At 41.3% G+C, this 12,239-nt stretch overlaps 1 protein-coding gene across 2 annotated transcripts in view; it reads right to left on the bottom strand.

The window, feature by feature from the left end:
• The window catches only part of GRB2 (growth factor receptor bound protein 2), a 66,642-nt gene extending 64,537 nt beyond the window's left edge, over window positions 1–2,105 (bottom strand). Inside the window, exon 1 of one of the 2 annotated variants that reach the window (XM_044983353.1) lies at window positions 1,953–2,105. The gene's annotated coding sequence lies outside the window, so the exon portion shown is untranslated. The remainder of the gene's footprint in view (window positions 1–1,952) is intronic. The other variant, XM_044983354.1, reaches the window with a different exon arrangement.
• Between the last annotated feature and the right edge of the window lie 10,134 nt (window positions 2,106–12,239).

Genomic DNA, 12,239 nt, shown 5'->3' with positions numbered 1-12,239 from the left:
GGATGCTTTGTCAGAGAACTGATCACCACCACATTTTCAGCCTTAAATAAGCTTCCTGTTTTTCACTGACTGCTAGAAGCTGGGACTGGACAACAGGGGGTGGATCACTTGATAAATTGCCTTATTCTCTTCATTCCCTCTGAAGTACCTGGTATGGGCCACTGTCAGAAGACAGGATATCATGTAATCAGACCGAATATGGCCATTCATATGCTCTTATATTGCTTTTTCGATAGACCCCATCACACGTGATCACCTCAACAGGTGATCCTCCCTGTCTCCCCTCCTGCTCACGGGGGCTGTGGGGGGGTTTCCACTCCAAGCAGCCTTAGTGATCCCGGCTTCTCCTGAGAGCTCCTCTGGCTTCGTTACAGCCTTAACAGCAGCTCTTGCAAGACTGCCCCCAGCACTAGCAAGGACTAGCGCTGTCAGGGCCACAACGCATGCACAGCCTTTCGAGCCATCCTCGGCGGGAGGGCACTTGTGACAGGTCCTCTTTTTTCTACAGCTTCCTCATTTTTCCCCCCCATTGACATTACTTCTTAAATCAAGCGCAAAATAACTACTTAAAAATCACCTAGTATTCTAAAATACTTTAATACAAGATGATGTAATCTTAAGAGACAAAATTAAAGTGATTCAATAACCATCTGTTTTGTGCAAAATTTTGAATGCCAAGAGGTTTGCTTAGAAATGAGTGTATACAGGTAGCAATTTGTTTGTAGGAGAAAGCTAAGATGTTCCCCACTCACAATCTTTGCTCCCTGGCTGTTAAGTGTTCAATCATTTCCCAAACAGGGGATGAACTCCCTTTCTCTATATTTTGCTCTTTTATTTGCTGAGTATGTTCCATTATTTACCTTACTCCATAATTGAAACCTCTGTGTGACTTCCTCCACTTCTAGGAGTTTCACAAACAATTTACTTAAGACAAGGTATATGACCTGTTTATTAAAACTGTATGAAAAAAAAAAACACACCCACAGACCTCAACCAGAAAGTGACATAACACCACAACACCCCTTCCCCCACCTCCAAAAAAAACACCAATACCACATGGACAAAAAAGAGAAAAATCTGAAATACCTCTCCCTGCCTCCACCCCAAAGACAGAAGTGGTAAACATTCCCACCTTCCAGCCCACAACCTTCCCATAACATTTTTTCCTCAGAACTGGCCGGAAATCACATGAAGTCCCAACTGAATATCAAAAATGGGCCCATGCACCCAAGATAAGACAGGGCAAACTACAACACTCAGCAAGCCTACAAATTGCTATAGGGAGACTGGCCAATGATTTCCCTCCCAAACCAGTTCCACCCTCAGAAGAGTACTGAACTGGCAGTAGGGTTCATCTTTCCAGTAATTCACCTGGAACTAGGAAATGAAAAAAAAACAACACAGGACAATATTTGCATCTATTACTTGGGTTGGACCAACCTTGCTGCTTTCAATTAAATCCCTGCTCCAATGAGAGGCTTCTAGCTGTAATTAAGAAATGACAGGAGCTGCCGAGGCATAAGCCCCGCAGCCCTGGGACTAGGGAGGTGAGCCACGGCGGAAAGGCCCAGAGGCATGGTCCTATGATGTCAGCCCCCCGCCGGGCACGGCACTGGGAATGGGTCGATTCCTGGAGAAGAAGTGTCCGGTTCCCACCGAGCTGAGGGTTTCAGCGGGCCAGTGACAGGACGGTCATAGGCGTGAGGCAACGGGCCTAGGAGCTGGGGGGCAGCGGCAGAGGGTCCCTGGGGGGCACGGGGCAGCGGCAGAGGGTCCCTGGGGGCCACGGGGCCTTGACCTCCCACCCCCGGTCGGGGGGCGGAGGCCCTGGGAAACGCCTGTGCCCCCGATCCAGAGTCCACGGCCAGGGGGGTGGCTCTGAAGGCGGCGCCACTGCCCGTCCGAGCCCCGCGTGGCGGCGCCCCCCGGCAGGGCCTCCCCGTGTCACTCACCGTGTGGCGCTGGGGCTCCGCTCCGAGCGGCCCCGCCGATCCCAGCTTCGCCCGAGAGCCCCTCCAGCTTCCGCTACGGCCCTCCCAGGAGCTCTCGCGAGACTGCCCCCAGCACCGGCAGGGCCTAGCGCTGTCAGGACCACGACGCATGCGCAATCTTGCTTGCCACCCGCGGCGGGAGGGCGTTTGTCCGCATGCGCGCTGCTTTGCTGGTCTAGCCCTAATAGCCTTGAGGTGGGTGGTACAAGCGCTGTACAGGTCAGTGCGCAAGCGCAACATCTGCTGCGTTCCTGACGCTGCTGCTATCAGTACGCCTGCGCAGGAACTTGCCCGTGCCAGTGCAGTAGGCTATAGGGTTCCCAGGGAGGCAGGGCTTTATTGTACTCTGCATGGTACAGACACAGTTGATCCCTGAGGAGCTGACAGGCTCAAGACAAGTGGCTCACGAAGGGTGGGGAGAGGGATACAGTCAGACAGGTTTCATAGATATATGGATTTGCATTTTTATTATAGATGAAATGCCAGTTCTCCTCATCTGACCCTCATCTCAGCCATCATCCACTGGTAGATTTCTCACAGGCATCACAGCAGAAATGGGTTGTGAGGAGAGATTTGAAGGAGGGGAGAAAAAGCAGGGGCCTTACAGCGGGCAACACTTTCCAGGCAGAAGGGGCAGCGTGGAAGAAGGCACCGATACATTACCATGAGAAGCTGACAAACAGGTGAATAAAGCTGGTGTCCTTGGCAGAAGTGTGAGGAGGATACAAGTTGGGAAGAGGCAAGCTGGCAGGAAGAGGGGGTCAGAGCTGTAAAAGGCCTTGTCATCAGACAAGAAGCCTGAATTTTATTTGGTGAAGCAGAAGAAACCAGGGGTGTGATTCAGAGACTGGTGTGGTCAAGTCACTTCACCCTTAGTGTCCCCATCTGTAAAGGGGATTAATATTTATCCACACATCTTCCAGGAGTGTTCTGAAGATTTAATAGTTAATGTCTGTACAATGTTTTGAACAATTAATGTTTATTATAAAACACCACAAAAATGCTAAGAACCCTGAATAATAAGGCTCTAGCTGTTTCAAATGGGGCATACAGCATTAGTGGGGACTTTTGCAAATGTTGGCCTTAATCTCTCTGTGCCTCAGTTCCATATCTATAAAAAGGGGGTAATGTTTCTCTCACAGTGGAGTTGTGGAGATAAATTCATTACAGTTGATGAAGCATTTAGAAATTATAGAAAAAACAATTAGAACATTAATAATATATTCACAGCAGAGGTGGGATGGTGTGCAGTAAATAAGATATGGGCAACACATTGAATTATGAGGACAAAAATAAACATTTTCAGTGAGTACCATCCATCTTATGCACTTAGTGAAGCAGGGGTATCATGGAAAAATAGAATGTGATCATGTAATTAAAGAGTGCTTCATGATGCATATGCACAAGAGGGCAGAATTCTTTTTCTGTTGTTTTTTTATTTTATTTGTAATGTAATTTTAAAAAATTTAATTACAGTATACCCTGAATCAGTTACCTAGGTAAAAGCCTGGCTTGGATTCCTTGACAAAGCCAACTCTTTTTAGAAGAGTTCATTTTTCTCTTGCTGTCAAATGAGAAGGCTCCTTTTAAAAACAAGCTTTTCTACAGCTGTACTCCTACTCCCATGGCCCTGGTGCATGGAGGCAGCCTTTAAGTCCTTATCAATCAGTTTTTGGAGGTAGTTATTAACTAGAGACCAAATAGAGAGGACTTTTTTCAGGATTCTAGGTCTGTGAATGTGGGTTCTAGGTGTGGCATACTACATGGTATTAACTAGAGATGAGTCCATGCTGCAGCATTCAGACCTAGGTTTACCCAAATTTCAGAGTGCCCTGGGTGCAAGTTTTTAATTCAAGTCCCTCCCTAGTTTTGGAATAGATATTGAATGTTTTAATTTGTATTTTTAATTATTTTTAATAATTATGTATCACAGAAAGTCACATACTCTGAGTTTACAATGAGGCTGGACAACATTGGCCTTTTTACACCCGTAGGTCTGTTGGTCTCCCTGTGAATATACTGGAAAGATTACAGATCCATACATGAAAGAGTAGGCTAGCATATCAAAATATGCATCATAAAATGGATCATGGATGTTTTCCTCCTCAGCTGTGCTTCTGCAAAGATCCAGTCTGCTAATGTGTCAATTCTAAATGTTTGAGCAGTTGGAGACAAATTCTGAGATTATTTGGAGATGAAAGTTTGTGCCTTAAATCAATGGAAAGACAACTTCCCCCTCAGAACAACACTATCCTTCCAGGGCTTTAATTTCCTCTTGGTCTAGGTTGGACTCACACCTTCCCCCATCGCACACAGTCTTTTAATTGTGAATTATTCAAATCCTGAACTGGAGAGGTGAGTGGAATTAATGTTATGGAGGTTTAAGGTATTCCAAATGTTGTTGTAATTATTATTCCACATTTTACATATGAAGCAGGCCTAGAGGTTAAGTGACTTATCCAAGATCATATAATGAATCAGTGCCACAATCAGGAATAGAATACAAGAGCCCTAGTTCTCAGTCCCCAACATTAGGCACTAGAGCACACTATAAAGTCTCTGGTTTCATATATGATCTCAAAGTGGCAATTTGAGAATCTTGTGAGAAGATGCCATATCAGTTATAGAAAAGGACAAAATATAGCAGGTATTAACTAGCTGGAAAAAGAGGTAGATATAGCCAACAGCTGTCAGTTGTAAAATGGTTGCTTTATGGCTGCAGCTGCTTGCCTTTGCTCCAAAAAGGCATGGGGGGGGGGAAATCTTATAAGAGGGCAAACCTGTAGTAAGAAGAGTTATTAGGAAGTCAGAGGATTGTAAGGAAGGTGGTGTTGATAAAGGAATTGCTTTGGTATTTGTTTATCATATACTGATCAACTGAGTAGGTACTAACAGTATGCACACTAGTCAATGGATAGTGGTGTTTTTTGTTTTGGCTTTAGGTAGTGTAGTATTCTCTTGTAACTATAGTGGGGAAGAGAGTGCTGATAGAGTTAAAATGGAAATCCTGGCACAACCTTAATGAGTAAAAAGGAGAATCTGTGACTGTGTCTAAAGGATCAGTTTTCAGAATTTTATTATAGTTTATGAATTGCTTGAATATTCTATGGTAGTTTGTCGTGATAACGTGTAATCTCAATTAGTTATGACTATTTTAAGAACTGCCATCTGAGTAAAAATTGTTTAATGTCTGACATTTCCTTTGGATCCCTTTAAAAAATGTCCTAGAACAGTCGAGGGTATAAAATTAAATGTGCGATTCTTTGCTATGAATAGATTGGAAGAATGTTTGTTGAAAGGTGAAACATATTTTTGTATAAACAGTTATTTCAGTCTTAAAATTACTATTTGGAATGTTGACACAATGTTAGTGATCAAGGTCAACATTGTTACTGATGACATAAGGTATAATGGTAGCATAGGAGATATGTTGATACAGTGTTACTGTAGACACAAGTCATAAAGATAGCATTAGTGTTCTTTTGACACAATGTGTTTGTCCTAAGTCTGTTAATATATGAGACCTATTACTAGGGCCCTACCAAACTCACTGTTAATTTTTGTCAATTTCACAGACATAGGGTTTTAAAAATTGTAAATTTCATTATTTCAGGTATTAAAATCTGAAATTTCAGGGTGTTGTAATTATAGGGGTCCTGACCCAAAAAGGAGTGTGGGGGGTGTCTCAAGGTTATTGTACGGGGGGGTTGTGGTACTGCTACCTTTACTTCTGCGTGGCTGCAGGCGGCAGTGTTGTCTTTAGAGCTGGGCAGCTGGAGAGTGGTGGCTGCTGGCCAGGAGCCCAACTTTGAAGGCGGAGCTGCCACCAGTAGCAGTGCAGAAGTATGGTATGGTATTGCTGCCCTGACGGCTGTGCTGCTGCTTGTGGGGCACTGGCTTCAGAGCTGGGCACCTGGCCAACAGCCGTCACTCTCCAGCTGCCCAGCTCTGAAGGCAGCACAGAAGTAAGGTGGCAATACCATGATCCCCCTAAAATAACCTTGCGACCCCCCTGCAATTCCCCTTTGGGTCAGGATCCCCAATTTGAGAAACGCTGGTCTCCCCTGTGAAATCTGTATAGTATAGGGTAAAAGCACACAAGAGATCAGATTTCATGGGGGAAAGGGGGCAGATTTCATGGTCTGTGATGTGTTTTTTATGGCCGTGAATTTGGTAGGACCCTACCTATTGCTTACTACTACACTACAGGATTTCAGAAGACACGGTTGTAACCCAACCTAACACAGTGGGGCTTTGTCCCTCTGTAGGCCTAGACCACAGATTGTGGTTGTTGAGTCTGCTTCTGCCTTTGAAGTGGTCCTTTCTCTCCAGCAATAGAGGCTTATGCTTTTAGGCCCAGAGCTGCCAGGTTCACTACTATATAAAATAACGATTCTGGATGTTTGGATGACTGGGATGCAACTTTTCCTAAACTACTAGAAGTTGGAACTCATGCTACATGTCATTCAAAGGTTAATTTTCTCTAGAGTTGCGGTAAATTCATTAATTTAGCCTAGGGCCTTTCTTAATATACCTGTTCCCTCAGTAAGTATTTCCATAGTGTACTACAGAAGATGTACAGTTCATGCTCCTGAGTTTTGCCACTACATCAGTGCTGCTGAGCATACTAAACATACTTCTTTGGAATGCTAATGTGACTGGCTAAAACTAACTAGCAAGATATTCTAGACCTGCTTTCTTTGTTTTGTTTGAAATTAGTGGGAAAATGGCCTGTTACTCCATCTTGCTGAGAGATGGTGACTCATTCAACTTCCAAGCCAGTGTTAGAAGCTAGCTCAAAAGTGGCATAGCTTGAATTGGAGCCCAGAGGCCTCGGCCTCAAATGAGGCAGCAGCTTGGAGTCTTTGTCTGCCACAGTGGTGGGGAAAGCATTGGAATGAAAGGGAAGGTGTAGTCAGAAATATAAATGTGCTTCTTAAAAACAAAACAAAATTATAACTCACATATTTGCCATCTGTGTGTCTTTTACTCCTATCTGTTTAATCTAATGCCAAACATAGACTTTTAGACCTAAGGAATGGATATGTCTGTTCCATCTACTACCAAACATAGGCCTTTAGACCTAAGGAACTGATACATCTCTGAAAGAGGAAGCTAGAGTGTGTTCTACCTCATGCATTATCAGCAAAAAATTGACAAGGTTATGGTTGTAGAATCTTGCAGTGGTGATGTTGCAAGAAGCAACATCCCATTGGGGTTGTCAGATCAGCAAATGGAGTAGCAGGGCTGCAGCTAGAAAAATTCTAGTATGGCTTGTAAACTACACAAAACTGACCTGGAAAAGTCATTGAAGGTTGAATGTGGAACCCTGATTCTTGCTGCTTGGTAAGATGGAAAAGGAGATCACTAGCACTGTCTGGAGCAAGATCAGCTGTCTGCAAACTGGCACTGTAAAATGAGAAGTAGTTAGGGAAAAACTTGCTCTGTCTGGATAGGGCATTGGACTTGGGAGTAAGAGAACTGGAGTCTACTCTCATCTCTGCCAGTGACTTGCTTTGTGACCTTGGGCAAGTCACTTCACCACTCTGTACATCTGTTTCTCCTCCCATTCTTTGTCTTGTCTATTTAAATTGTAAGCTCTTGAAGGCAGGAACTATCTCATGTTTGTATAGTTTGTGTGCAACTGCCAGTCTCCTCGCAAGTCAGAACCTGTCACCCACAGAAATTGTAGCCCAGGTGGCTTAATGGGTAAGTCTCCATAAAGCAGAGACTGTGGCCTTGAGTCAGCTAGAGTGGAGTCTCTTAAAAGCACCCAGCGTGAACCTGGTGCTATACAAATTATAAAATACATGTAAATGCCACTTATCTGGATCAGAAGATGCTTCCAGATTTCAAAACTATTTTTATTTTTTTTAAACAACATTCTGATTTTGGGGAGAATATTTCCATATAGCAGATCATCCAAATCATATACAGACTGGTTTTTGATAACCAGTATTTGCATGTAATAAACTCTCTGAAGAAACTGAAGAAGAAAGATGTATTTTTCCCAAGAAAATTATTCAGGCAAACTGCTGTGCAGAATGTAGAGAGTGGGTGTGGATAATCCTTCAACATACCCCAGATGATTTTTCTAGTAAGCTAAAAGTTTAATGCCATAACATTATTCTGGCAGCTATAGGAGAAGCTGGAACACGCCTTATATCTCTGTGTCTACAGGAGAAGAAGAAATAAACTGGGTGAGGCAAATATGGGAATGCTGGGAATGTAGGCACAGCAAATAGGGAATGCTGGGAATGAGATAGCCAAGATTCTTGTTGCAAGAACATCACCTTTTTTTGCTTCTTCCCTCCCACTTCAATCCCTGAGCTAGCATCAGCATGAAAATCAAGCTCTTACAGCCTACATGTCCCAATCTGAAGCCCTTCTATTAATGGGTCATTTGGTCCTTAAATGAGAATCTACTTTTTTAAATTGGTCCAGAGCTGCAAGTGTCTCATCAAATATCCCTCATGCCATAGAAAATACTGCATATTTCCTGTACACTTTCAGCCTAGTTCCGAGAGTCACTAAGTACTCCTATCTCCCACTGAAATCTATGTAAATGGTATGTTCTCAGTGTCTCTCAGGATGAGGCCATATGCAAACTTGGCGATGCTGTTTTTATAATAGAACATGTGTTATGTAGCATCAATATAATGCCCTTCTGTAGCCCTGTGGACTTTAAAAAACAATAATTAACAAAAGGTCACTGTTGAGTAATTTAAGCCCCAAACTTAGTTTTTGTACAAAAAATATTTTACAAAACCTAATATTAATAAATATATTACCATGATTTTATAAAAATTAAATTAAAACAGATTTTTGGGTCTGGATCTAAACATTCCCCTGCAGTATCTGCAGCCTAGGCATTGCAGGATTATGCTAATGCAAGCGAACCAGACAATGGAAACTGCGAGACAGAAAGAAGAAAGTGACTAGTCTGTTTCCACTGTCCATGCCGAGAAAAGCAGAGTAATAAACAAACAGCACAATTGATGACCTACAAATGAGATGTTTAAAATTATTTCAGTTTTTAGTAATCTAAGTTATTAGTAACACATATAAGGGCATTTGGCTTTGTGTGTGTGTGTGTTTGAGATTTAACCTGATATTGTCTCTGTGAGTATTATAATCCTTATTCTACAAATGGGAAATTGAAGCAAAGAAAGGTTAAGGGACTTGCCCAATGTTTTACTCTAAGTCAGTGTCCAAACTGGCAATAGAATCAGGGCTGCCCGGAAGGGGGGGGGCAAGTGGGGCAATTTGCCCGGGGCCCCCATGATAATATAGTATTCTATAGTATTGCAACTTTTTTTTTATGGAAGGGGCCCCCGAAATTGCTTTGCCCCAGGCCCCCTGAATCCTCTGGGCAGCCCTGAATAGAATCCAAAATTCCTAACTTCTAGTTCATTGTTCTAACCATTAGACTACTCTCTCCCTTAAGAAATCTTCATGACATAGTGCCATAACTTACTTTATGTATGTATTTCAACAGTTTTATAAACTAAGTCATTACCACAGTCTGTTTTTTTTAATGGGTCCATCCAAGTGTAGTAAACAAATGTTGGTGCTTGTGAACCAGACAGAGCAGACAATCTGCCAAGATTAATCTCCTCAAATTTAACAGTTACAGATTTCAGGAGTGCTTGTAAAGCATCTTAAACATCACCTGCAATAAACAGGGATTGTTCTGACTTTTACAGGCCAGAAAACAAAACTCAGTCAGGCCTCTAAATCAGAAAATAAATAAATTAAATAATCATTAAAAAAATCATGAGCCTTGCAATAAGCCGAGAGCTGGGAAGAATGTAATAAAGGCAGATTCTCTGTCTTACTATGCGTGTTTCTATGGTCACAAAGAGAAGAAAGGACATGATTGCTGTAAAAATTAGAACCCTGTGGCCAGTATTGCTATACCTAGGACCCAGAGTGTACAATAAGAGTTAGCCATTGCTGATGTTAGGAAATGAAACAATGAAACAAGAGTTGGCTAGCCCCTAAATGATCTATTTATAACTCTGGAAGAACCTGTAAAAGGGAATTGGGTATAACTAGACTGTGCCATCTCCCTTTCTTTAGTACAAAAGGGCCTCTGCTTTCCTCCTTTTACCCAGTTTAATTATCTGTCACTCTCAGTACAGCTCAGAATAGTCAGTTCAATTTCCTTTCATGAGGAAAAACAAAGCAGATCCTGTTTTTTAGTAAAGCCATAAAAAAGCAGAATACACATCTAATATGGAGCATGTAATCTGTATATATACCTTCTATATAAATATACGTTACGTTAAATATAATTGGGAAAAAAACACCCTATAATCAGTGTTGCCCAGATGAAATTAATATTCCAAGTGCTGACCACAATCACCTTTAGATGGTATTAGTCAGCTCTTGTATATATTTTTTTAAGTAACCCCTTTCCAATCACTTTTTAATTTAATTTCTCTCATCATCATACAAACTTCAAAATATTGTCATTTTCTAACATCTGACATAAAACATATAGAAAAAATTAGTCAGAGCAATTAATTATTTTTTAAATGTAAGAATTCCCCTCTACCAGTTTTAAGTTATTTTAACTTATTTTACCTTATTGCTTATACATGCTACACAATCAAACATTTGATTAAAAACCTCTTCAATGCCTTGCTACAGAGCTCCAGATACAGTAAAAGAGAAAAGGAAAGGACATTTTGCATACAGTACCTGCTTTAAAGTGCTCCCACTCAAATTCTCATTTCTGCACTACCAGCAGCAGCACATTCTGACTGGGGCTGACTGAAAGGCACATGCAGAGAGGTCAAATAGTTCCATTGGAACTGTCGCCTATCGCAAACCAGTAGGCGGAAGCTTACTGCACATTGAGCTGTAACTCTATCAACACATATGTTATCATCCAAAGAGGAGATAGTATATCCCTACGCCAAAAGCACTAGGAGCATGAATACAATATTTTCAGACTGTGCATATTGGCTTGCATTAATGAAACAATTACCACTAATTCTTATTACATGCACATCTTCCCTACCACAATGGCACTGCAGGCCTGTATGAAGTAAGTCAGTAACAAAAACAAAAGAAAAAGCATTTTGTAAATAGTTTTAGCAGCTAATTTGGAAAGTTATAGTAACTTGCTTAGCCATCCTGTTTTATACCCCTATATAAATATTGCAGTGGTCCAGAGCAATCATCCAAAACCACTATTATAAGCCATAATTTTTTAGGCCACTATTCTAGAATATTATAGTATTTTTACAAAATCAAGATTAAAAATCAGGAAATATTTTTAAAGCTAAGCCACAAATAAATCAGTGTATCCCATTGCAGAACAGGTCTGTGTTCTGTGGGTTTTCAAGTACTCTAAACAATTGGCATGATTTTCTTTTAATCTCAGTTGATAATGATTCTTGATTAGGTATTTTCTATTCAGTTTTCCTTCTCTATCCCAACCCAGGAATAGGTAGGAATGAAGTGTCCTTTCTTTTAATTTCTTTCTTAATTCTTCAGAAATTACAAGAGGGTTTAATTCCTGTGGGTTCCTGCTCTTCAGAGCATCTTTATAATAATAATATTGTATTTTCATAATGCCATTAATCTAAGAATCTCAAAATGCTTTACAAACATTCAGTTCAGTCTCCAAACAACCCCAAGTGGTGGATATTATTAGACTTATTTATATAATGGGGAAACTGAGGCACAGAGCCGTTAACAGTCCAATCCATTAACCCCTCTGAGAGCAGAATTCCTATTGACATCAATAGAAATTCCATATATGGAGTGTTTGTGGGATAAGGCCTATTAGTGATTTGTCCAAGATCACACAGTGAATCGGTCTCTGAGCCAGGATTAGAACCCCAATGCCCTGACTCTGGTCCCCTGCTCAGTATCTACTTTCTACCTGACCTTTATTTAGAAAATATCTACAACTTAAATGTACTTAATTTATTTAAAAAAAATCTAAAGAGGAACTAAAAAGATGCACATGTAGCATTAAGTACATCTCATGATCTTACACTGTTACAGCTCTTGTCCTCCTATACCCTCTTCACTTCCCTTTGCTTGTCATTCCCTGATGTTATGTATAATCTAGATTGTAAAATATTCAGAGATCTGTAATTTTATTTGCATTTAAAGCACCATGTTCATTTATGGTGCCATGTAAGTACAGTAGAATCCTGATTGTTTTCCTAACTGCTTGGACTCCACCAATTTGGTTTGGGTAACTAGGGTTTCAGAAAATTTGGAGTT

The sequence above is a fragment of the Mauremys mutica genome, chromosome 12, assembly GCF_020497125.1.
Source record: "Mauremys mutica isolate MM-2020 ecotype Southern chromosome 12, ASM2049712v1, whole genome shotgun sequence".
In the NCBI taxonomy this organism is placed as follows: domain Eukaryota; kingdom Metazoa; phylum Chordata; order Testudines; family Geoemydidae; genus Mauremys; species Mauremys mutica.
The sequence above is the reverse complement of the archived record's forward strand: the minus strand, read 5'-3'. Positions and strand labels throughout refer to the sequence as shown.